General features: G+C 39.3%; 1 protein-coding gene across 2 annotated transcripts in view; it reads left to right on the top strand.

Annotated features, from left to right (window-relative positions):
• Positions 1-26,205, top strand: part of nrg3b (neuregulin 3b) — a 311,873-nt gene that overhangs the window by 212,392 nt on the left and 73,276 nt on the right. The gene's annotated exons all lie outside the window — the stretch shown is intronic.

Genomic DNA, 26,205 nt, shown 5'->3' with positions numbered 1-26,205 from the left:
CAGCTCCGAAAACTTTACATCACTAATTTGCACAAAGCTCATTTCCATTTCCTGACATGTAGTGTTGATCAAGCACTTAACTCTTTCCCATGGCTAACCTGCTCATTATCTCTGATGTCTGTCTGATCTGGATCTGGTGTTATTACTGTACATTTCAAGTTGACTTTCTGTATCTGGATACTGTTGACATGTTGCAACAGCAACACAGTCCCAAACAAATATTAGCAAAAACAAACTAATCATTTTGTGACATGCAGTCTTTCTAAGACATTGCATCACAACCTTCATCTTGTACATGCACTTCTAAAATAGCATTAGGTCGTGTCCTGAAAACAGATAGCAAATAGAGATATTGAATTTCCTTTTCTAATCACTTTAGCGAAATCTTGAATGAATTGTATAATTAACTCATGAACAACAGAATGAAATTGAATAATTGATTAACTCAGTAATCGTCAGGTAATTACCACTGACCCATTTAATTACCATTTGTTAATAGCTGTATATTGCACCTTAAGATTGGCACCGCGGGTAATGATTTTTTTACTGTTCGTAAAGTAAAGGATAAAACTCTATTAAAAAACTGGTCTATATTTATTACAGTGGCACAGTAAAAGAAGGGTACCTGCTTTCATTACTCAACACAGATCTATTTTTGTTCACTGACCAATTAGGCTTTGAAACAGTTTCTCTTGGACACTGAAGGCAGATTTAGGTGCCTAAGGGATTTATGTATTAGCTGTGTAAACAGTGTTTCAGGCTATCTATTAGCTGCCCAGCAGTGTTAATGATGTGTCCTGTATGTGTGTGTGTATTGTTGGTGACTTTGTTGCACTACATCAAGGCAGCAAAGGTGAGACTCATCCAGAAGCATATACAGTACATATTTAATAAGTTAGCTCTCAGTTTTGTTTTGTTTTTTGGCTTGTTGACTCAGTATGCTTTGGCCAGCATGAGCAGAGACAGCAATAACACCTTGCTTACATGTTCCTGTATTTTAGCTAACGCTATTTCTCTCCTGTCTTAGTTTCCTGACCTCTTGGCCACAAACACAATGATGAGAAAAACTTGTTCTCACTATGAGGCTTGGCTCCAATTGTTCAGGTTGGAAAATGTAGTGTAGGTGGTACAAGTGAGGTTTTCCTTTGTGTCTCAAAAAAACAGTGAGAGCAAAGCATTTATCCCCGTCTGCTGAAGTTACTGTTGGCTGCTGAGTGGTATCAGTGGCTGTGGCTGTGCTGTTCACTTACACAAGTGAATACTGCTTATATGTAGGTTAGAATTTGGATGGATCAAAACAGACCAGCCCCCATTATATGCAATGTTTGCCCATGTAAATCATTAGATAGACAATATCATTTAAAGTTCCAAGGAAACAGCCAACAGAGTGCTATTTGATTCTACATATGTATATATGTAAACATTATGGTTCTTATATCAGACAAAATTAGAATACAAGGGAGGGCAATCCACAGTGATGGGACCAAGTCACACATGTGCAAGTCTCAAGTAAGTCTCAAGACTTAACATTCAAGTCTCAAGTAAGTCCCAAGTCATTTTTTCTCGGGCAAGTCAAGTCAAGTCACAGGTTATGTCAAGTCAAGTTAAGTCAAGTCCTGTAATAGGTCAAGTCAAGTCAAGTCCAAGTCAAGTCACCTTATTATTGTAATTTTACCTGCAGAATCTGATCTTAGCTATATATACACCTCATTAACTCAGCTGTTAACCCAAATCAACTTCATATGCTGCTTTTAACTAAAAGTTACTTCATTTTAAAATCTTATTTATTTCATGTACTGTTTTAACATATTTATTCCATTTTAAATTATATTTACTTACTTTGCTTTTAAACCCATATTTATGTCATGATCTGTTTTTAAGCAATGTCTACTTTGTTTACTAGTGTTTTAGCATGTAATAATTACTCAATTTTAAAACCATTAATTCATTTAGTCCATCTCAAACAGTATTCACTCAACTTTACAACCTAAGTTACTTGGGTTACTCAGTTTTAACCAAATTTTAGGTGACTTCATCGCTGCAATGTTTACTTTGCAGGATGACTTATCTTGTACAAGACGCACACACACACACACACACACACACACTAACCAAGGCAGCAGCCAAAAATCACCCATTTAGCTCATTTAACCCTGTGTTGCTTGTTGTTGTGTTGCCTGGCTGTCCGAGATGTTTATGCCGCATGTCTTGCACTTTGCTGTTCGTCTTTTGCCGTCATAATGGTAATTCCGAAACCGAAGACAATGACTCGCGGTACCCCTCCCGCTGACATGTTGATGCCTATCTGATATAAGAGGGCCTGTTTCTCCAATAAACACGTAAGGTACATAGAGAGGGCATGACTGATTGAAAGGGTAGTGATCCAATCATGACAACGCCATTCTCAGCCTGCGTTCCTACTAGGTAATCAACATTATTTTTTAAATTAATTTATTAATTTTATATTCAAACTGAAAACATGATGTGAATAACACTCAAGTCATTCAAGTCATCGTGTCTCAAGTCAAGTCAAGTCCCGAGTCATTTAACTTCCAAGTCCGAGTCAAGTCTCAAGTCTTTTATTTTTTGTCAAGTCAAGTCACAAGTCATCAAAACAGCGACTCAAGTTGACTCGAGTCCAAGTTGCAATGACTCAAGTCCCCATCTCTGGCAATCCAGTCCGCCATTTTACATTTCTGAAAACCATGGATATGTACCATTTGTACGTTATTATGTTGCAAATATGTTGAAACTCACCCACACCCACTTTTGTTGACACAGTTCAGAGGGTTACACTTCCTTGACACCACAGTCCGCCACCGTAGGTCAAAACCAGTAGTGTAGCGAAGGGTACACACAAGTATACGAGGTATACCCGGCTGCTATATGCCCCAGTCTGCAGCATGAAGGCCAAAACGCAATGGCGGCAAATGCCACGCATCAAAAATACGCCCCTATTATTTTCAATGTACAACCCCACACTGGTAGCAGCCAGACGCACTTCTGTGTTCCTGGACGTGCCACCCCATGGTACTTTATACCACTGTCCTTTTTCCAACCTTGCTGACCCCAGAATTAAATGCGTTTTTTTTTTTAACCCTACTTTCTCTCTGCTTGTACATACCAGCTCTCATAGCAGCTATTTTCTCTGCTCCTATGGCAGCTCAATTCCTCTCTTCACCATGGATGCATAAAGAGAACTCTTTTGCTGTTGCTGTGTCTTGTGCGTGACAAAGACTTAATGATGAGAGACGTGTTGTTGGGGGTCGAGAAATATCCCCAACTAAACCACCCACAGCCCTGTCACTATACAGACAATGGCTAAATAGATGCTGCCTGGCGAGTCACAGCTCTGGAGATTGGCTCTTCAGGTGAAAAAACAAGTTTAATAAAGGGCTCTCCACACATGATTTTAAACTAACATGGAGATGGAAGAGGAACAGATCTTTCAGTAGCAGCAGTAATAATTTTGTGTGGTCATCTGTGTTTTCAGAGTCATCAACATTTCTTATCATTTTCCAGGAGGCAAATTTGTGTTTCCAAAGATAGCAAAGGCATGACCAGCCCTACTCTCCCTCTGATTGGCTAGTACTTGTTGCCTTTGTTCATTGGATTGTTAAGGGTTAGGCAAGGGGATTGAGATTGGTTAGGGTTAGAGTAAGAATGTCATGGTAAGCCTTTCAGCGACAGAGTAAGGCAAAGTAGGGTGGGTCATGTCTTCGCTACCCTAGGAAATGCAAATTTTCTTCCAGGCAATGGCAGTCTGTAAAATACCATTAAGAATACCTACAGAGCAGCTTTTTTGTCATTGTTGGGTGAAATACTTGCATATAGACTGTTTAATTGCTATTCTGTTGCTAGGACAACAGCGTTGGTCCCTGTTTACTACCTGCCAGCTACTGCATTAACATACTTTCCAACAAGAAATACAAAGGAACCCATTTAAAATATTTGTTGTTAAATTTCAAACGGTCTATAAGAGACAATCAGCGTACATGTATAGCGTATATGTAATTAAAAAAGGCTCTTGAAGTGGAGCATCACCTAAATCAAGAATTCTAGTATGTAGTTTCCATGGTCAAGGAAAGTCCAATCAATGTTTATGAGCTGCTCTCTGTCAAAGCCAGAAACCAGAGTCAAGTATAAGGTCTGGAGCTGCTCCATAGACAATGAATGGGAGCCTGCTTTTGTGGATGCAAATGAGCTTTTATTCTGCTGTACTGTTCTCAGCTCTGAAACAGAAAATGTAGCCATATACTCAGAAAAATTCTCCTGGGTGCTCTTAGTATCATCCAGAACATCTTTCCCAACTCACTGCCTGTGGAGCAGCTCCAGATTTTATACTTGATGACATCACAAATTTGAGTTTTCACACTCTAGTTTTGGATTTGGCCTAGGGTTGTTCATGTTTACTCATATTTTTTGACTGCCTTAGACAATAGTAAGAACACGTATGAATAGTTAAAATGGGCATAGTTCCCCTTTAAACATCTATTTCGATGCGAAATAAACCACTTTCCATTTTACCTCAAAGGTAAACAACACTGGATAAGATAAATAAATGTCTTAAGGAGTTGCAGTGAGTTGATGAGGACCAGAGAGTTCATTCTCAGGCAAAACTCAAAAACAGCAAACGGTTGACTCATTTAGAGGTTCTGACGCAAAATGAATGAATCACTGCAAAGGCTCAGACTACCAGCCACTACCCCAAATGTGATGGCTTAAATCTTTCCTGTCAGCAGTGCTCAAAGTAGTGGCACTGAATATGCTGTAGTATTGCCGCAGACTGTGAGTTTCAATGTAGTCAGTCACAGTACATTTTTTATGAGCTTTTAGTTCACACCAGTATTCTAACATCAGTATTTTTTCAGTGCTACAGAGGGTAAAAACACATAATGAATTGAGCCAAGTAGCTCACTTTGACCATGAACACTGAATATTCTTCCAACAAACAGTCCTTTCAGATTTCAAAGCCTTCATCTTTCAGTCATTCCATTAGACCTGGCTGAGGACACATAACTTCATTAGGGCTGCTTCTTTCAGTAATACCACTATGGAAAATCAATTTGGAAGACAAGGCATGCCAGATTACTTCTTTCTGGTTTATCCTTTAAACAGCAGTTATGTTTTTAAGGTGGACATAAAGAAAAGAGATGAAAGATTTCTGGTCAGTTTCTCAGTGCTTGCAGATTTTGATTATGATCCTCTATGTAATGCCTTTAAAGATCAGGCAGTGCCTTTGTGAATATGTACATTCAGGCAGGCTGAGCATTATATTTAGATGAGCCCCTAAAGTGTGTATGTCCAGAGGATTTTGCTACATTTTACAGCTAACAGTATATCTCATATCTAAAAAATTATATTTCCTGGCCCAGAAGAATGAGCTATTCAAGTGAGGAAAGGGAGAAGTATTCCTCTTAGCAATTCACTTACAGCAAGCCCACTGTGCTTTCTATATTTCATCTGCTGCATGTAGTAAGGTGATTTCAAAGAGAAAGGCGAGGGAAAGATCACAGACAAAGTCGACCCTGAAAAATGGAAACAGTGCTGAGGCACAGCCAGTGCTCATTGTACTTTTCTTAGGACCCAAGGTAGGTGGGCCGCAGAGTAGCTGTGAAAATCATGGTTTCAGCTCGGCTGTTGTTGTCAGGCTGTAAAAATCAATCAGGATTTTCTGTGATGCTGCTAGCATGGCTCTAAGGACAACAATACCAGTGTGTTGGTCAGTTATCCACCAATTTGCCCCAGACTGAAATATCACAACAACTATTGGATTGATCAAGAGCAAATTTTGTACAGACATTCATAGTCCCCAGAGGACGAACCCTAATGATGTTGGAGATTCCCTGACTTTTCGTCTAGCTCCCCCAGCAGGTCAACACCTGTGGTTTTGACTGAAAGTTGTCAGCAGCTATTGTGTGGATTGTCATGATATTTGGTATTTATTTCTCCAACTGGATGACTTGTAACAATTTTGGTTACCCCATAACTTTTCATAGACATCAGCATGTTCATGGGCACAGATATGCAAAAGGTCCCACCACCTCTGCTACATAGGAGCAAGACACACAGACTTTGTGGAGTTTTTGCATCTCTTTGTAGTTTCTATGTATCTTTTTGTGGTTTTTTACCTCTTTGTGGCCATTTTGTGTCGCCTTGTGGTTGTTTTATGTCTCTTTGAGGTAATTTAATATCATTTTTAGTTTCTCTTTGTGGTTGTATTATATTGTTTAGTAGTTATTTGGGTCTCTTTCAGGTAATCGTGTCTCTTTGAGGACATGACTTTTTTGGTCATTTTGTCTCTCTTTGTGGTTGTATTGTATTGTGTGCCCTACTGAGATAATTTTGTGTCTCTTTATGTTTGTATGTCTTTATTGTGTTTATTTGTGGTCATTTTGTGTCTCTGAGGTAATTTCCTGTCTGTATTTAGTTGTTTTGTGTCTCTTTGTAGTCATTTTGTGTCTTCTTGTCGTTGTTTTGTGTCATTTTGTGGTTGTTTGGGTCTCTTTGAGGTTATTTCATGTCCTATTTAGATAATTTTGTGTCATATTGAGGTAATTTCATGTCTTAGAACAAGAGAGAGGTGACTAGTCACTCTGTATAATTAAATGTAAATAAAGACCTTGTGTTAGGTGCTCAAGAAAAATAGGAAATAACAGGATACACAGGAAGGCAATCCAGGCAGCCAATAAAATATAGAAAATGAGGAAGGAAATGTTAAAAGCCTTTATTGTAGTGGCTATATCCTTTAAAAAAGCCAACATGATTTGACCACTGCAGGTCTTCGTGAGGGCTTTAAAAACAAACAACAAAGCCTCACCTGTATAGTAGCAGGAATCAATAAGAGGCCATCACATGACCCAGATAATAAAACAACAGGTGGAACAAATAGGAAATGATGAAAAAAATAACAAATAATAAAAACATTGTACTTATAGGCTGTGAGAAAAATGGTGAAGCATATAGAGAACAGAGACAAATCACAGACAACATACTTTAAAGCATCCAGTTGATGGATCCAAAAAGCATCCATTTGTTTGGGTTTCTGTATGCTGTCCCCTCCACCAAAGGTTTAATGTGTTCGATGCCCTCGTTTTGGTCTCTGTGAGGTAATTTTGTGACAAATTGAGGTAATTTTATGTCTTGTTGGTCTAGTTGTGCAGCTTTAAGGTTGTTTTGCTAGTTTTGTAGCTATTTTGTGTCTCTATGCATCTCTTTGTGGTCATTTTGAGTCTCTTCCTGGTCGGTACTTGTTCATTTGAGTGATATTTTGAAGGTGAAGGCCAGGGGCCGCCTAACACTTAGGGCCCCTGGGTCTGTGCATGGTAGGCGTGGTTAGTAATCCATCCATGAGCATGTTAGTATTGTCACTGTGAGCATATCATTGCTGACATTAGCATTTAGCTGAAGCACCCTTGTGTATGACTCCTCTTTCCACATTTCCTGCACCTTTTTAAAAAATGTGGCACACTTATTTATTTCAGGAGCATTAGGAAAATGGTAGAAAAGAAAGTATATAAATGGCAATACATTGTAATACTTTTTTTAACACATTTAATATCAACGTGTTAGACTTGAAAATCTCTCATTATCCTCTCGGCAGACTAAATGACAACACATCAGTCACCAAATTACTCTGACTATGCACGCATTCTCCTAACAATTACATAATAACACTTTTATGAAAAGAAATTAATGCTCAGCTGTATATGACGCAGTCGCTGTATATTTAGGCCACCTATTTCCCAGAGCAGACACTACTGAATAGAAAAGACATTTTGTTGAGGGCTGAACCTCAGTGATGTCAGCTCCTTTTGGGTAATCTCCGCCCGGATACATATCTGCTCGAGTGGTGCTTAACAACAGCTTTGGTGCATTGACTCAGCCGAAGTTAAGTGCTTATCTCAATTCTGAATACAAACCCAATGAAGTAGAAAGAAATCAGTTAGACTGAGGGAAAGTGGGTACACCAAAAGACTAAATGACTACATTTCACCACAAATTAGCTATTTGAAAGCAGTGAACACAAATCACAAATTGGTGATACATTGTATAAGTGCGTAAGTAGCCGTTTATTAATTAGCATCTATTATCCAACTAATTAGCTTACAGTAACCAAGAGTAGCCAAGCATTTTTTTTTTCTTTGGGGCCCAGACCCTTCTGTAATGCTAATGTGACCGTTTGAAGTCACTTAGAAAACTCTCTCAATCTCCCACACAAAGCAGTGGAAAACTGTGGAATATAACCTCATTATATCACATATTTCCCAAACCCCCACTTGAAAACACAGTGCCGGTTGAAGCAAATCAACTGTGAGAGAACGCATGTTTATATAATCTCAGCTCACCAACGCACAACTGAAGTTGTGTTGCATGACTCCCTGGTGTGTGTAGCGTGCACAAGCTTGAATATACTAGAAAATGTTTATTTTTTTCCACCTTTGGCATGTTATCATCACATATTTAAGACAAAGTAGCTTTAATAATGAGAATATAAAGTGTAGTGGAGACACTAGAAGAGAATTTTTTTATGGGAACCAGAGTTCACTTCTGTACTTGAAAGCTACAGAATAGTCTTTTTATTTCCATGTTGTTAATTAATATCGTTTGAAGTCTGCCATGATCTCAAAGTTCAATATATTCATAGATGAAACTATAACATATAAAATAAACATCAAACCCTACAACCAGCAGAGGATCCACTATCCACAGGGCCTGCAGTTCAATTCACCACATCTTACTCAACACGCGCATTTGCTCTTTTCCCTCAATTTGACGGGAACAGCAGTCATGATAGCAGCACTGAATGTCAACGAGCGGGGAAAACCATGTTCTTTAGTTCCTGAGCAGAGGGCGCCGTCAGGGTACAGATCAGCCACGTGACAAGGTGCTGTGACTCATTTCCAGCTCACTGGCATTAACGAGCAGTGCCCTTTCTGCTGGCAAGCGCAGTGTGGGAGCAGGCAAGCTGGCTTGACAGTGCGATAAGAAGGAGGGAGTGAGAAGGCTCCTGCTGCTTTCATCGGAGGGAAGTCAAGAGTGGAATACATTCACCAGTGCAGTTCTGTTCAGATAATTGCCTTGATAAAACTCATTCTTTGTTATTTTGCTTACCTGTTTAACTGAGGCTGTCATGCAAGGAATAACATGGTTGGATACTCTCAGGGATAATCATGCATTTTACTGAAGAGAGTTTTTTTCCCCAATGTGGCTTTATTATAGATTGTTTCCTGCCTTAAAGTTAATGTTCTGTTTGGTGCTCTGTAGAACCTAGGGCCCTTTTTAACAGGCAAACATACAAAGTATTATTAAATTAGGCTGATGTTTCATCACGTTGCCTAAGAAAAGCTCGTGGACATTATTTTGAAATGATAACATATATTAGAAGTCCTCTACTTCTCAAAGACCCATGCTAAAAAACACATGGTTAGATAAAATGAATTTTCATATGCTCGGAATGTACGGAAAATATTCACCATAATTTGTATATAACTGACGTAATCATAAACCATAACCATAACTTTGCTTGTCTAAACCTAAAGATGCCCAACATGTCTCTTTTCCTAATCCTAACCTACATAGCTTTACTTGCCTAAAACAAACCTTTGTTACTTTACTTGCATCTAACGGGGTGCTAATTTGTTAGATATTATACGAAACCTTGCTTGCACCTTTTCGCAAAATATCATACCAACTGTTCTATGAGGATACGCTAATCTGTGACTGTTGTTAATAGACCTGCTTGTGCATCACTGCACCTTCCAAATCCCAAACAAGTCATTACTGGTGTTGAAAATTGTTTGTAAAAGGTCCAACATGGATTTTAGACCTGTCCAGGGTGACCAGAAACAGAAGTAAAAAAAAAAACTGTGCAGGATAACATACTGTATATTTATTTGTCTGTGAATGACTTACAGCAAAAAAAGAAGTATGTATTTCTTAATGCATAGCCCACAGTGGTTCCCAACAGGTGGATTGCAGTCCAAAAGTGGGTCTTGGGTCTATTCTGAACCGATGTTTAAGTACAATGAATTTCAGGCACAGAGGTTTTATTCTGAGGTGGCATTTCCTGATGTAGTGTGAGTGACTAATGGACAACTTCTTGAGAGAGACAGCAAACTAGCTTGATGACATGACCAAATGCAAATATGTCACTGAATGTATTAAACTGTGTGGACCTAGAAGTAGTGACTGGACCAGTTAGAAACCACTGACCTATATAAGCTATTAAACTCCTGAAATATATTTTGGTGTAACTGTAATACTTTATGATCATTTCTATAGCCCAGCTTGTGGCAAAGAGCAGGATTACCACTTCAGTACTTTTTTACATAGGTGTTAATGAGGTTAGAAGAAAACCAGATGAAGTATATATTATTTTTATACATACTGCAGTGGAGTCTGCATAACCTCAAATAACGAGCAAGTAGGGCCACTTTCCACAAAACACAAGGGTTATGTGTGAATGATTCTAAAAGTGACTGCATGGTTTTCACCTCCTGTAGGTGTTCATATGAAAGAGAAAATATGAAAGCACAAAATGAAAAGGAAACACTGGTCCCTTCATGTTGCGCCCGTTTAGCAGACAGAACTGCAGAAGCAGCTGCTCCCCAAACCACCACAGATCTGAAATGAAGTTATCCTTTCAGGGATTTGATCAAGTTGTGATTTCACAACAAATATGTCAGTGATTTTACTTCACTGGAAGTATTACTTGGCCTTCTTCCAAGCGAGCGAGTTTGCCTACAAGGGCGTTGTAATCTGCTTGACTCTACTCTTAAATTCAAACCTCACTGTGGCAAATGCACTGCAGGTTATAGAGCAGAGAAAGAGCATTACTTAGAAATATATGAGAGAAATACACATCTAACCCAAACCAAACCATAGAAACGACTGCTCTCTTGAAATAGTGTGGGTGCTAATGAGCTCAGACACATGGCAGCGCTCTGTTCCAGGTGAATATTTCGCTGCCAGAGACATGGACAAACGGGTGAATCTGTAGAGATAAAACAGTAAAGGTTATCCTTGATCACTCTATGATGTAATCTTATCATCACCGCCACTTCAAAGTGAAAGGACAGAGTGAGGGATCTTGAGCCACCTCTTGCTAATTCAGCAGATGCGTGATCAGTTATCCTGAAATGGCACATGGTCAGGCGGGGAGGATTGCTGGCTTCACAGCTGAAAACAAACCTTGATTTTTCTTCATTAAAAATAGGTGTTTAATGGGTGCAATCAAATTGATTCTGCAGACGTGTTGTTATTTTAACCGCAACAGAAGTGATTAGGATTCTTGCATGTATGTGCGCACACACAAACCCACACACACACTGGGAGCTTTGGGATCCAAGCAGAGCTAATCAGCAGTGTGTAAGAAAGTAATTAGTAGCTACAGCAGCACCTCACATGCAAGATGAGCCAGTTGGGGCAGGAAATATGTGCGTATGGTATTGACAGCTGCAGGTGAAAAAATGAAAAGTGAAATGCTTTTCTAGGAAGTGCCACCTCTTTAAAAACACCATCACCTCCAAAACAAATGTCTTTGTTTGAGTACATGAAGAAGATATGCTCTTTCCACAATTTCCTGTTCATTTGGCTTGTTTGAATTTCACCGTTTCAGTGTCTTTGTTATTTTTGTTTGTCCTCATTAATGTAACTATAAAGAGCAAGCCAAGTATCTGCTGTGAACTGCCGCATCTTGGATTCCAAATGAGAATTCAGTCTATGCCAAGAGGACTACAATTGAAGATTTTTACCACTCTACTATTCGGCGCCAGTGATTGGTTGGAGGACTATGAGAGAGGCTGTGAGCAACAGCATGTGGTGCATCCAACAGGACAGATTATTAAAGGCTTTAGAGCTCATTTTTAACTAAATTCCTTTAAAACATTTAAAGCACTGTCTGCAGAATCAAGGTCAAACAAGAATGTTATTAGTGGGGAGATGGAAATGAGTAGTTAAATTAGATTTTAGATAGATGGATGAATAGATGGATAGATTCTCAAAAAAATAAATAACTTTATCTATTTATTCCCTAAATAATTTATTTCCATGTGTATCTCTGTATCTGCTGCTGCACAAGATGCTGGATAATTTCTTTTTATGTGGGTGTCATGTTTGACATTCAGTCAGGCGCAGCAATCAAACCAGGAGTTCATTGGCTTCACTGGAAAGCAGATAATCAAGGGAAGCATTGTTGTCCCTTTGCTGCGTGATTCTGCTGGATCTGAAGTTTTGGGGAAAGGTTTTACCACCAGTCAAGTGAAGCTTGTCAAGTAGCACAGTACTGAAAATCACTGACCCGCACCAGCCACATACATGCGAATGAGAAAGTCCTGCCGTTCCAGCAGGACAATAATTAAAGTTATCCTTTAGATTTCTGTCCTGGTTGATTTGGTGATACCGTTCAGTTACCATGGTAACAGCAAGTGAGGTTTAGTGCTACAGTACATACAACAGTTGAACGCTTTAAATGAGAAAATGAATACAGCTCTGGAACAGTGTAAATAGAGTGGACAGTAAACAGTGAGATTACATGCTGCATCATTTCCTGTGAATCCCTCGCAGCAGTGTCGGAGTGCTCGAGACAGGTCGGAAGAAGACTGCTTTTTGAAGGTCTTGACTGCTTTTTTATTGGGTCTTGTCTCTGTGTCAGACAAAGGGGACTTGGGTTTTATCTTCAGACTGGTCAAGAAGACAACTTTGGGTATATCACTAAATTACCAGTGCAGGAAAAGAGTGTTGAATGAAGATGGTTCAGTTGATTTCAGCTTCTTTGTGTTCGCATTTGTTGGCTCAAAAAACAAGGGAAAATTCAAGCACATGGAATTCACCTCTGCAACGCCCTTGATTATTTTATCAAGGCATTTGTCATAGTACACTTTTTTTTTTTAGTAGTATTACTAAAGTATTAATGAAAAAACACGGAACCAGTAAGGACTAAAAGACAACCCCACCCACACATCAACCCAGGAGCAAACAGAGAACACCAGACCAGTCAAAGTAAATCTAATAGAGAAGAAAGAAAATGGGGAGAAAAAAAAAAAAATGTCACTTGTGTGACCTAAGTAGGGGAGTATTACATGTTTCATTACAAATTTTCAGCTTCCATATTTGCCACAAAAGTTAAAAATGGCTGCCAGGTGACAAAGAAGCATGCAGTTTGTCCTTTAGTACAACAATAGATTTTCTCCAATTGTTACTGTTATTGATGTTATTGATACATAACATCCTTGATCCAATGTCCACATGTTGGAGGTGTAGAAGAGCAGAGAGACAATGTCCGCTTGGCCTCTACTTAAGTTGACATCTAGAGGAGTTACTCCAAATATTGCCGTGGATATAGATGGGGCAACCAGCTGTCCAAACATTGTTTAAAAAGTTTTAAATATTAAATCCCAGAAATGAAATAGTTTCGGAAATGACCAGATATCACTGCTAATCCTAGCCAACCAAGCTCTGGGCCAATGGAGTCGTGTACCAGTGTACAATATTAAATTTAACAACAATGTGTTTTAGACAAATAGAGGATGAATACATTTTCTGAATAGCTTTACACCACACCTCATCTGATATCTGCTCTTCAATATCCTTCTCCCATTTCTGCTTTAAAGAGCACAATGCTGCAAGGTTATGATCTCATAGTACACTTATACATACACATATAAACTGTATATGTGACAACAAAAGAGGTGCATGATGAGGGATCTTCATTTGTTCTCTGATTGTGTTTTTATGGGAATGTGGATTTTTCAGATTGATTTGAGGAGTGCCGATGTTTGCATGTTCCGCGTTTTATTTAAGTGTGTCATGCAACTATTTAAGTGTGTCATGCGACTGGTCTGGTGTTGGTCTTGACTTGGTCTTAAACCCTCAAAGTCTTGGTCTTGTTTGGGTCTCAGTTTAGATAGTCTTGACTGCAACACTGCCTCGTAGGTGGGATGGCGGGGTCCACCACAGCCATTAAAAAAACTGTCTTTCAGACCATAACTTTAATTAGATTTTGCTTTGGATAGGCAAATGGGGAAACAATTATACCTACACTATGCTCACTACTCTATGCTCACTTCTATTCATGTCTTGATTGCCGTGTATTTACTCATACCATTTATTTTGAGGTCATTCATTCATTCATCCGCTTCTAATTATGGCCAATGTTCTCTTCTTCAGTACCTGTCACTACATGTAAACACAACATGCATCTGTAATATCAACCATAATTCTCCACTCAAGCCATGTTAGCAGGCAGCACAACCGACTCTGTTGACAATGCTATCAGTACATGTCAGCTGGCTATTGAGTTGCAAAATGTTTCTCGCTATCAGCATGATTTGTTGAGCATGGGAAAATCTAATTAGCCACCATCATTGGGGATGGAGCTTGACTGACATTGATGCACTCCACGTTGACGGTTTCCATCTCATAATTCCCAGACTCACCCACCCTTCATTTTCATTTCCTTTGCCCATCACTTTCATGTTCATCCTTTTAGCCGTGATTCCAAAGTGTGACACGGATAGATATACTGAATTTAACTAAAGGCTAAACGTGGAAGCGTGTCAGCTGACAACTGCATCGTTGGAGCTCTGTTTACCTCAAACTGGGATGCATGCTTTGGGGGTTTATTTTATTTGCGCTTTTGGGAAGTGAAACAAATGTTGGGAAAATCATCTTGATCTCTTTACAGCATTTTGCACTCTTAAAATGTTGTAATTTTTTAACTGTCTCAAGTCAGCTGTGAAACGTGCTAAGTTTGTAGTATTTCTCTTGAAGGCAGTAGAGATTTTTAAATATAGCTTTCTAATTCCTGTACACTTATGAATGTAAATAATATCTTCCAGCAGTTCAAACAGACCACACTGACCAAGCTGCATGGGATCAAGGGTAATTAAAGCAACAGAGGTCATCTATTTCTGTGCTCGAGCTACATTTGCCGAGACAGGCGGTACATCTCAGCTTCAGCTGGCAATAACAGCGAAACGAGGGGAACTGAATTAGAATTTAATCAATACCAATTCATAGCTGTCCACGAGCTAAAAAATAGCCCTTACTCACATGAAAAACTCACCGATAGGTAAATCATAAAATATTGGTGTATTTACAGAGTGTATAGTAAATATAGATCACTGTCCACACAGAAAATCTATATGGTTGACATCTGCAGTGAGACTGTGAGGTTATTTCTCCGGCTCAATTCTCTTCCAATTAGCATCGCAGCTATAAGTTTATTCTGCAGCCTCATTTTTCATTTCTAAATGTGAAATCCATTCCTTAAATCTTTTAGGGGGGATTTTGTTTTCTCGCTGCCTGAGGACTATATTTGTTTTGTGTTCCAGCTGGATCTCAGAGCTCAGATTTGTGCTGTGTCAAAGCTTAGACCTGCGTATAGTGTGCTTGATTTCGACTGCATAACTGTTAATATTCTGTAGCTTGAGACTATTTCAGGGAGACCATGTATTACAAGCAGGATATAATATGCTGAAGAGGGCTCATGATTTTCTGGCAGGCAAAATGAGATGTGCAGGTGGATTGAGTCTGACAGCAGATATTTATGTGTGTCGTTAAGTGTGGTCATGAGTACGGTACCACAGCCACTCATTTTGAGAACATCCTACAGTTAACTTACTGACTCGACTGATTCAAATTGCTACAATTAGATCCAGATTGTGGCTTCAGCATGGTTAGCATATTAAAATTGTTCACGTAGGGAATTGGGAGTATGCAGTGGCCCTTTGGGGTTTTTTTGTCTTGTGTAGCATTCTTGCACAGTGCTTCTACTGCAGTATGACCACATACTGATGTTCCTTAATTGCAGGCTCATACTGGCATGAAATTAAGCTTCTTGAAGGCAATCAATACATATATATTTACAGAACTGTGGAGTGATGTGAGAAGTCATCAATAAGTAAAGATTATTATTAAATCATGTTTATGTTCAATAGACTGTCTCATTAGGATATATTCTTATTTTCTAATTGGTCACAAAATGAAACAGTTGCAACACAGTTTAATGCTTAGATAGTTATTAAGACCTGCAAAAATCTCTGGCTATACTATCCGTCACATAATGAACACCCAAGAGACCAATCAGAATCCTCAGTGGCTATGGTGTAATTACAGACTGTGTAGAATAATGGACATAGCCACTGTGATGTCACCCATTGGTTTGTGGACTCCCATTTTAAAGCCTGGAGTTTGGCATTTAGGCCATTGCCATCTTTGAATTTTGAATCCAGAAGTGACCATATTTGGATGAGAAGGTGGAAGTGTCGAGGAGCAAGAGGCGGATCTGACTCATAGACTGTGTTGTGCCTCGCAGACATGGCTGGATTACTGCACTTAAGGTGTCACGGGGCCCACCTGGCATTCACCTGCAAAATGTCACCTAAATTAACACTTAACCACCAGAAAGAGACTCAAAGTGACCACAGAGAGGCATAAAAAAGACCACAGATGGAATGGGACTGCAAAGAGACACAAAATAACTACAAAATGGGGCAAAACAACCACAAAGAGACACAAAACAACCAAAACAGACACATAATTTCCTATAAGAGACACAAAGAGAGTATTAGTTAGAGCTGCCATGACTAAGAACTTTCCTAGTTGACCAATAGCCATCATTTAGGGCCATTAGTCAACTAGTCACCCGTGTGTTTACGATATTGATGTAATTTTTAAATCATATAATTTGGGTGGGGCAACACAATGGTTTGAGTTGAAGGTGTGAGAAAGAATAGTATCAGTAACATTGTTAACACTGTGCTACATTACAGAGATATACAAAACTGTACAAATGAACCTTCATTAATATACGCCTATATTTTATCTACAAGTGCACGTCACACACTGAGCGAGCCGCCTGTTAATGACGCTGTCGGCAAAGCAGTAATGATTGTGCTAAGTGACTAATGGGCATGTAGCTACTTCCATGTTTCAGATGATACATCATGTTTGTAGTCGACCAGTGAAGATGAGTTTACATATCACCTTGGGTTCATCCTTTACGTTCATCCTTGTAACGTGACTCCTGTCTGTATGCTGAGTGTGGCCACTTCCTGTGTCTTTCCTTTCAAATTAAATTACCACATGGTCCAGTCATATATGTTTGATTTATTTTGATGAGACGCAGCTACTAGTAGAGTTTCATGTTTTCCGAGTTTTTTTCAGCAACTAAGCAAACAATGAAAACTTGCCAACTAATGACCTACTAACGTTTAGTCGACTTCTAGGGAGCAGCCCCAAAATCAGCTATAGAGACCAAAATCGTTTTTTGTACCAGACTATACACATATTTATTTCTGCTGTATTATTGGGCATGTTAACATGGGTGTCTATGGGGAATGACTTGCCTCTGAAGCCAGCCTCAAGTTGCCATAGGAGGAACTGCAGTTTTTGGCATTTCTGTGTTGGCTTCATTTTTCATCCTAACATACAGTTTAAAAGGTGAAAATGTACCAAACCATCAGCTTTGTCTTGTTTGTTTTGCACATTTCTTGTGGCTGAATCAACCTGTCAGTAATGTTCTCGTTGCTAAGGCTCTTACAGCTTCCATGACGCCCCCAAAAGGTCTCACTTTGTGATAACCACAGCCCTCGCTATATGGTTACAGCAATCAATCACATTGAGTTTGACAGTGTTTTCCATTTGCACCCTTTGGTAAGAACAAGCACAAGTGTAATAACCAAACTAACAAATTCCAGGTTTCATAAACAGTGCATTCCTTACTTACACCCACTTGTGACTGGAAGCGTCCAGAATGCATTCAGCCAGTATTATACTGGCAGATATTGTATAGACATAATTATAAAGACATCAAGCACAATATGCACAATTTGATTTTAAGCTGAGCTAAGATGTCATTCATTGTGTTTGACAGTGTATTGCGTAGCGGCGTCTGCCTGCAGGGTAAAGAAATGTGACCGTCTATTCAAGGCTGGTTGGCTAAGGCAGTCAGATTGATCACAATGGGAGCAATCTCTCTTTTTTTCCCCCAGACTCTTGTTTGGGTTCTGTTAGAGTGTAAGCTGTTCCAGTCGTCTCTATCAGAGCTACACTGCTCTAAACCTCTCGCACTTGTAGGCAGCTTGCTGGAGTAAACATACCACATTCGACACACGGGAGACAGAGTAGCTGTGTGCAGCCAGTCACTTTGAGATGTGCCCTCTCTCCTCGAGCACACACACAAACACACACTCACCTTATTACATCGTGCCTCAGTGTGAGAGTAGTTATAGAGGACCCTAATCCATCTTTTACAGCTGATACTGTAGCTTAGCCAGAGGGTTTGGCTTCAAGACCGTTCATCTACAGACAAAGCTCTGCTATGACTGTGTTGTACACTGGGTGTGTGTATTGGGGTGTTGGTGTAATTGTGTGTGTGCAGTCGTGAGTGTGTATGTTTAGGTCCTTTGGAGTCCATTAGCATTTGCAATGATTCGAACTCAATCATGCTGAATGTAGCAGACAGGATTAAGGTTGTAGAGGCAGATGTCAGCAGCATCCCAAAACGCTGCACACAAAAGGCAGCAGTGTCCTCTTTCTTTACAGAAAATAATTTTTAAAAAAGCCAAAAAAAAAACAAAAAACACAACCTTCAGTGTCCCTACTTGGCAATGGGTGGGCCTTGGGAAAAACAGCAACAGCTATTCGCAGACAGAAAGTTAACCCGACTCGACCTCTTGATGAGCTCCTGATATGCATGCAGATCAGTGGAAACACCTGGAGCCACGTGTCGCTGTGGCTTTTGCACTCTGTTATGCATCACAGAGCAGAATGATCCCCCAGATACATAAGAACCAGAGCCAGATTTGTACTATGTAGGGCAAGACGAGAAGCAGGGAAATGGGCATAACTAATATCATTGATGTTTGTGTAGAAAACCATAACATAATCCTCAGTGCATGATTGTAGTATTTACTTGCAGCTCTTGAGGGCATTCACAGTGTCAGTGTTTTCAACCCATTGCTAATGTTAAAATCATTGTGTTTATGCTATTGACCGAAAATGTGACTATTACTGTGAAAATCCTTGTCGGACAGTGGTTAACCACTAACAGGAAAGTTATAAAGTGGTCTATGAATGCTAGTTAAGATTATTAGGTTGTTTTTTTAACATGCCTACATTTAGTAATACATATGCGTGTGTGTGTGTGTGTGTGTGTGTATATTCTTGTACATGCTACACAGTGAGGACCAAATATCAAATTTTAGCAACAGGGTGAGGACATTTTTGCAAAGTGAGGACATTTTGGCCGGTCCTCACTTTTCAAAGGCCTGTATAAGGGGTTAAGACTTGGTTTAAGGGTTCAGATTAGAATAAGGTTTAGGTTAGGTTAGGGTAACCGGTTTGGGTTAGGCATTTAGTTGTGATGGTTAAGGGTAGGGTAAAGGGCTCGGGAATGTATTATGTCAGTGAGGTCCTAACAAAGACAGTAGTGCAAGAATGTGTGTGTGTGTGTGTGTGTACTCATGCATCTATCTTTGTGAGAACCAATTAGAATTATAGACATTTGAGACTGCGGACATTTTTTGGAAAGTGGGGGTATTTGGGCCAGTCCTCACCTGCAGACCTTCAAAGGCCTGTTTGAAGGTTCAAACTTGCAGTTGATTTTCAGGGTAGATTAGGATAAAAACGCATAGAGTTAGGTTTAGGGTAAGGGTTGGGGATAGGCATTTAGTTGTGCTAGTTAGGGTTCCCACAAGACCAATTTTCCATGGAGCACTACCCACATGCTTTTAGCGGCCATGATAACTGATTGGGCTGTTCACCCTGAGTGGCCCGGGATCTGCAGCAATAGTTTTGGGTTCTGGTGTGTTTTTTCTGCAAGCTGCGAGTGAATCTGGCAAGAAAACACTGAAAATCTATTTTGAACAGCACAGAGCAGTGGTTCCCAACTGGTCCAGCCCCAGGGTCCCGATTTCTCCTAAATCATTAGCTCAAGGTCCATGCAGTTTAATATACTGAGTGTCATACTTGTGTTTGGCCATGTCATTGAGTTAGTTTGCTGTCTTTGTCAAGTAGCTGTCCATTTGTCACTCATTCTACCACAGGGAACGACACTTTAAAATAAAAGCTCTGTGCCATGAATTCAATAAACTGTGTTTTTTACAAACCTGACACGTTCACAAGTCACTTGCAGTCCATTCAGAATGAACCTGCAACCCACTTTTGGACTGCAACCCATCAGTTGGGAACCACTGCTTTAGAGGATTTATTAGGTATGATATAAATGATCTGACAATGAGAAATGAATATGCATCCCATGCTTCCAAATATTTGTCAATTGTGTCTGAACAGGAAGCGACAGAGACGAGTAAACACACACACAAATCACACATAGATACAGGCAGACAGAGACAGAGCTTTACATTTGATTTAAACAGAGCAGAGTGCAACATCGCCTGCTGACTGGCACTGAGAAATGCGCTTCCGGTGTGGATGGTCAGGTGACTGCCGATAGGCGGCTGCAGAACAGTTAACAAATAAGGGGACTTCTATGTCTAGTGTGAACCCAGTGAATGGTTAGGTTAAAAGACTAGGGACTGCATGATGTCAATGTGGGTCCTCACAAGTATAGAAGCACAAGGTTATATGTGTGTATGTTTATATATATACATATACATATACATATACATATACATATACTATACATACAGTACAGGCCAAAAGTTTGGACACACCTTCTCATTCAATGCGTTTTCTTTATTTTCATGACTATTTACATTGTAGATTCTCACTGAAGGCATCAAAACTATGAATGAACACATGTGGAGTTATGTACTTAACAAAAAAAGGTGAAATAACTGAAAACATGTTTTATATTCTAGTTTCTTCAAAATAGCCACCCTTTGCTCTGATTACTGCTTTGCACACTCTTGGCATTCTCTCCATGAGCTTCAAGAGGTAGTCACCTGAAATGGTTTCCACTTCACAGGTGTGCCTTATCAGGGTTAATTAGTGGAATTTCTTGCTTTATCAATGGGGTTGGGACCATCAGTTGTGTTGTGCAGAAGTCAGGTTAATACACAGCCGACAGCCCTATTGGACAACTGTTAAAATTCATATTATGGCAAGAACCAATCAGCTAACTAAAGAAAAACGAGTGGCCATCATTACTTTAAGAAATGAAGGTCAGACAGTCCGGAAAATTGCAAAAACTTTAAATGTGTCCCCAAGTGGAGTCGCAAAAACCATCAAGCGCTACAACGAAACTGGCACACATGAGGACCGACCCAGGAAAGGAAGACCAAGAGTCACCTCTGCTTCTGAGGATAAGTTCATCCGAGTCACCAGCCTCAGAAATGGCAAGTTAACAGCAGCTCAGATCAGAGACCAGATGAATGCCACACAGAGTTCTAGCAGCAGACCCATCTCTAGAACAACTGTTAAGAGGAGACTGCGCGAATCAGGCCTTCATGGTCAAATAGCTGCTAGGAAACAACTGCTAAGGAGAGGCAACAAGCAGAAGAGATTTGTTTGGGCCAAGAAACACAAGGAATGGACATTAGACCAGTGGAAATCTGTGCTTTGGTCTGATGAGTCCAAATTTGAGATCTTTGGTTCCAACCGCCGTGTCTTTGTGAGACGCAGAAAAGGTGAATGCATGGATTCCACATGCCTGGTTCCCACTGTGAAGCATGGAGGAGGAGGTATGATGGTCTGGGGGTGTTTTGCTGGTGACACTGTTGGGGATTTATTCAAAATTGAAGGCACACTGAACCAGCATGGCTACCACAGCATCCTGCAGTGACATGCCATCTCATCCGCTTTGCGTTTAGTTGGACGATCATTTATTTTTCAACAGGACAATGACCCCAAACACACCTCCAGGCAGGCTGTGTAAGGGCTATTTGACCAAGAAGGAGAGTGATGGAGTGCTGCGGCAGATGACCTGGCCTCCACAGTCACCGGACCTGAACCCAATGGAGATGGTTTGGGGTGAGCTGGACCGCAGAGTGAAGGCAAAGGGGCCAACAAGTGCTAAACACCTCTGGGAACTCCTTCAGGACTGTTGGAAAACCATTTCAGGTGACTACCTCTTGAAGCTCATGGAGAGAATGCCAAGAGTGTGCAAAGCAGTAATCAGAGCAAAGGGTGGCTATTTTGAAGAAACTAGAATATAAAACATGTTTTCAGTTATTTCACCTTTTTTTGTTAAGTACATAACTTCACATGTGTTCATTCATAGTTTTGATGCCTTCAGTGAGAATCTACAATGTAAATAGTCATGAAAATAAAGAAAACGCATTGAATGAGAAGGTGTGTCCAAACTTTTGGCCTGTACTGTACATACACACATATATATGGATCAAAATTGACTTTAGTGGGAGATATAGTTTGTTGAAGGAAATGCATAGTTCAGTTATGGAATTAGTTAACTGATATGGATGACGATTAATGAGGCAGTTATTTATCAGGGATAAACAACTTATTAGTGTAAAGTTGTATGCACATTGTTTTGTAACTGTGGGTTTAGTGAAGCTTTTTTCAAAAGAATGAAAAGCTCAATATTGGTTTGTTCAGAGAATCTGTGTTTGCCAAGGACAAGGGCAGTGAGATGACTATATATGGACGAAACCAAAATGTGTTATGATGACTAACACTCAAAATTGTGCAGAAAATTATGCTGCACATAACATGTCTAAAAGCAGAGATCTGGTATTTTATCTTGGACTGTTGAAACTAGACATTATGTTGATCTAGAAGACAAAAAGCGGATGTGTCCAATGTGCTGTGAACAATATAGAAAATGAGTTCCATTTTGTTTTCTTCTGTCCTTTTTATTGTGAACTTACTTGTTTAGTAAGATACAAATAGATATTGATTTTGTAAATATGGAGGATTTACAAAGACTGAGATATCTGTTCACATATGAAACATATAAATTAGCCAATTATCTGGAGAAAGCCCGGGAGAAAAGAAATAGGGTCTTTATCGAGATCATCTGTAAACCTTTGGTATTTTCTTGTGTGAGCAGTTCATTTAGGTAGATTTATTTTTAATTTGTTTGTGTTCCTGTTGTTTGTTTCTTTTCTCTTTCTTCCTTTTCCGCGCACACACACACATATGTATAATATTATTGTCATTATTATGTATTTGTTCAACACGTAAAGAATATTGTCTCATGTATTTCATAATAGCAGAACTAAACAACATTTTATATGTGATTTTACATTTACCATTTTGTGATATCAGTAATGCAAACATCTTCGTTTAATATCATGATGATTATTTCAGCCAGGGCTGCAATTATTTTTTCATATGTTTGACCTGCTGACTATATCATTATTAGTTGTTTGTTAAAATATGAGAAATACCAGAGTTCTTTATTTCTCCTGGTTGTTTTGTCCAGTGCCGCCTGTCACATAGGCAGTATAGGCAAATGCTAAGGGCGCTGTCATCCATAGGGAGCGCCACAAGTGGGGGGAGAAAATAAAATCAAAATGTTTATCTTTTACTAATATTAATACTACCAGTATTTTAAATATAGGTAAGGCTACAACAACATAACTACATAGCAAAGCCTACCAAATAATATAGAGGCCTATTTTTCTGGGTTCCTGCCGCCCCCTCCCCCCCTCAACTCATTACACTTACCTGCTCTGTGGAGGGCAGGATGGAGGGGGATGGGCGAGTTATCGGATGTCACATGAACTCCGAAACATGCTGCATCAGTATCATGTCAAAAGACAGAAGCTCTCTGGTGCCCACTCAGCTACTACTACGCTACTGAGAGGAATGGGTGTGGAGACAGAGAACATAAAAAACAAACAACAAATCCGTCTTGAAATCTGCATGAGGAAAGCTAGTTAAGTTAGCTGTTAGCAGCTAGCAGCTAGTTAACATAACCTCTAAGCAGCCAGTGGCCACACTCAACATTTACATTTACATTGTGAAGTGTTCGAACTCTATTAAGTAAAAATTAGTATTGGGAGAAGGTCAGTTATAGCAATCTCATGATGTGTTCAAATCTTGTAAAATGTAGCTCTTGGTAAGAAACTTGAATAAACACAGCTGTTTGAAGGAGAAATTTGTTGATGTTTTCAGAACACTATGAAATAGATATTAGAGAGGGAATTATGATGTATGTATAGTAAAAAGGCTCTTTGCTTTATTTTTTAAAGAAGTTTTTCATGTGAAAGAATGTTACATTTAAGCTTGCTTCATAAATGTGTATTATTGAATTAGTGCTCATTCAAAGGTAGTGTAATAGAGGACTGAATGACTTTAAAACTGTTCTTTTTTTAAGTGTAGCTTTCTGTTTTTCCCTTGAACAAAAGAAGAATAAATAACAACAAAAACATTAGAAACACCAATATATAAACATCTATATTGGCTGTAGGTGAGATTGCTATTTTAAACATTGGTATCAGTATCAGCCCAAAATTTCAAAATCCGTGCATCACTAGTTCAATTAGAAAGTTAAATTGTACATGGAGGCTCCCTAAGTGTATCAAATGTGCCAGGACAGCCACTGCTTTTGTCTGACCAACAGCAATAAACCCAAAGATATTTTCTTTTTACACAGAAAAAAGAAGCAGAGAGAGGCAGCACTCTTTATGGTTGTGGGAAGACAGATGAGATAAATGAACCAGCCATGCTTACTGTGAGTCTCATATAAAGCAAAGGTGAGATCTAAAATATGGCAACATGCTGGAGGTTGGTGTTTTTGCTCCTGAGGAGACAGATAATGACAGTGTTTCTAGAAATGTTGATACTTTGTGTCAAGTGTACTGTATAAAAGATTTCACTCTCCCTTCCCACAGTCGCTCATCCTATAATCACAGCATAATCATGTTTTAATGGCAATGCCTTCTCCTTTAAGACTAAATTGCTAGTCTACAGTAAAACATCTCTCTCGCCCTATCATATCCAAGAGACGTCTGCATTTAATGCTGCACTTATTTACAAACTGAAGCGCTTGTTTAGATAAAGGTCATTTCTTCTGAGTTATCTGTCCACAGAGCCATTACCGTTCATATTAACGGAAAATGTGAGGAAATGGAGATTAATAAGGACTGATCTGGTGGCAGAGGTTTCATAAGCAAATAATGAGCACCATTACATGCTCATACAAAGGACAAGTTTTTTACTTTGGCCAAATTACTTTCTGAAATATTTTCAGATATAAATAGTTGTCATACTGGCAGTTTTAATTTTGGAATGTACTTTAGACTTAGTCATAAGGCTCGGACGTACTTCCTTCATGGAACGCCTGCGAACAGCTGCAGTCATGCAGTTTTATTTATAGTATAATTTAGGGTCTGCGTCAGCCCCCAGCAGTAATGAGGACTGGAAGGTGAGTCTATGAAGACGCTGTTGAGTCGGAAGTGAAATTATCCAATTTAAAACTAACTTCATAATGGTGAGGTGGCTGGCTTGACTGTTTTATATATGTATATATATATATATATATATATATATATATATACATATTGGACTGGATTGGAATTTGGAACAAGAGATTGGAGCATGCCCAGTTGGCGTGCTTGCTATGTGTACAGTCTATGCAGTAACAAAAAACAGGCTGCCTGTGGATACTTTTTAGTTTTACTTTCGTTTTTATCCTTCGAAGTTAAAGTTGACGGAAAGTCATTACATTTCAGTCTACTTTTTGTCTTTAATTTTAGTCAAAATGTTTTTCCTCTTTAAAATATGGGTATTGGAAATTGGAATCAAGGTAACAGGTTGTATCTAGTGTTGAATTTAATTATTATACATATTTTTTTTTTCTTCAAGTACAAATGATTTTTTACACATTGACAAGCTTAGATTTCTCCAGCAGACTTATTTGCAGGATCTTTTTAGAGAACACAATTACTACTCATCATTGAAAAGCTCAAACTCTCCATTCATGGCCTCAAAAACTTCGAGACTGTTATAATGTTTTGAACCCAGGTTTACTGTAAACTCTGACTCACCAGTCTCACTCTGAAGAAGCAGAAACATAATTTTGTTTCACCCTGAATTCTTTCTATATCTACAACATGTTAGTCTGGAGAGTCTGTGCAACTAAACTTTCAGCTGTCAGAGAAAAGTCAGCTGAGTTCAGACTGTTTACTTACAGCACAGCTATACTCAAACATTACCCAGCCTCCTACCTGGCTGTCAAACAGACATCACATCATAAGCCTTCTCCAGACAGTCCACATCTTAGTAGAGTCCTGTGGGGGTCAACAGACAGCGACTAACAAGCGGAGCTAG

Source organism: Epinephelus fuscoguttatus, linkage group LG20 (genome assembly GCF_011397635.1).
Source record: "Epinephelus fuscoguttatus linkage group LG20, E.fuscoguttatus.final_Chr_v1".
Lineage (NCBI taxonomy): Eukaryota > Metazoa > Chordata > Actinopteri > Perciformes > Serranidae > Epinephelus > Epinephelus fuscoguttatus.
Note: the sequence above shows the minus strand (reverse complement) of the source record. Positions and strands in the feature narration are given on the sequence as shown.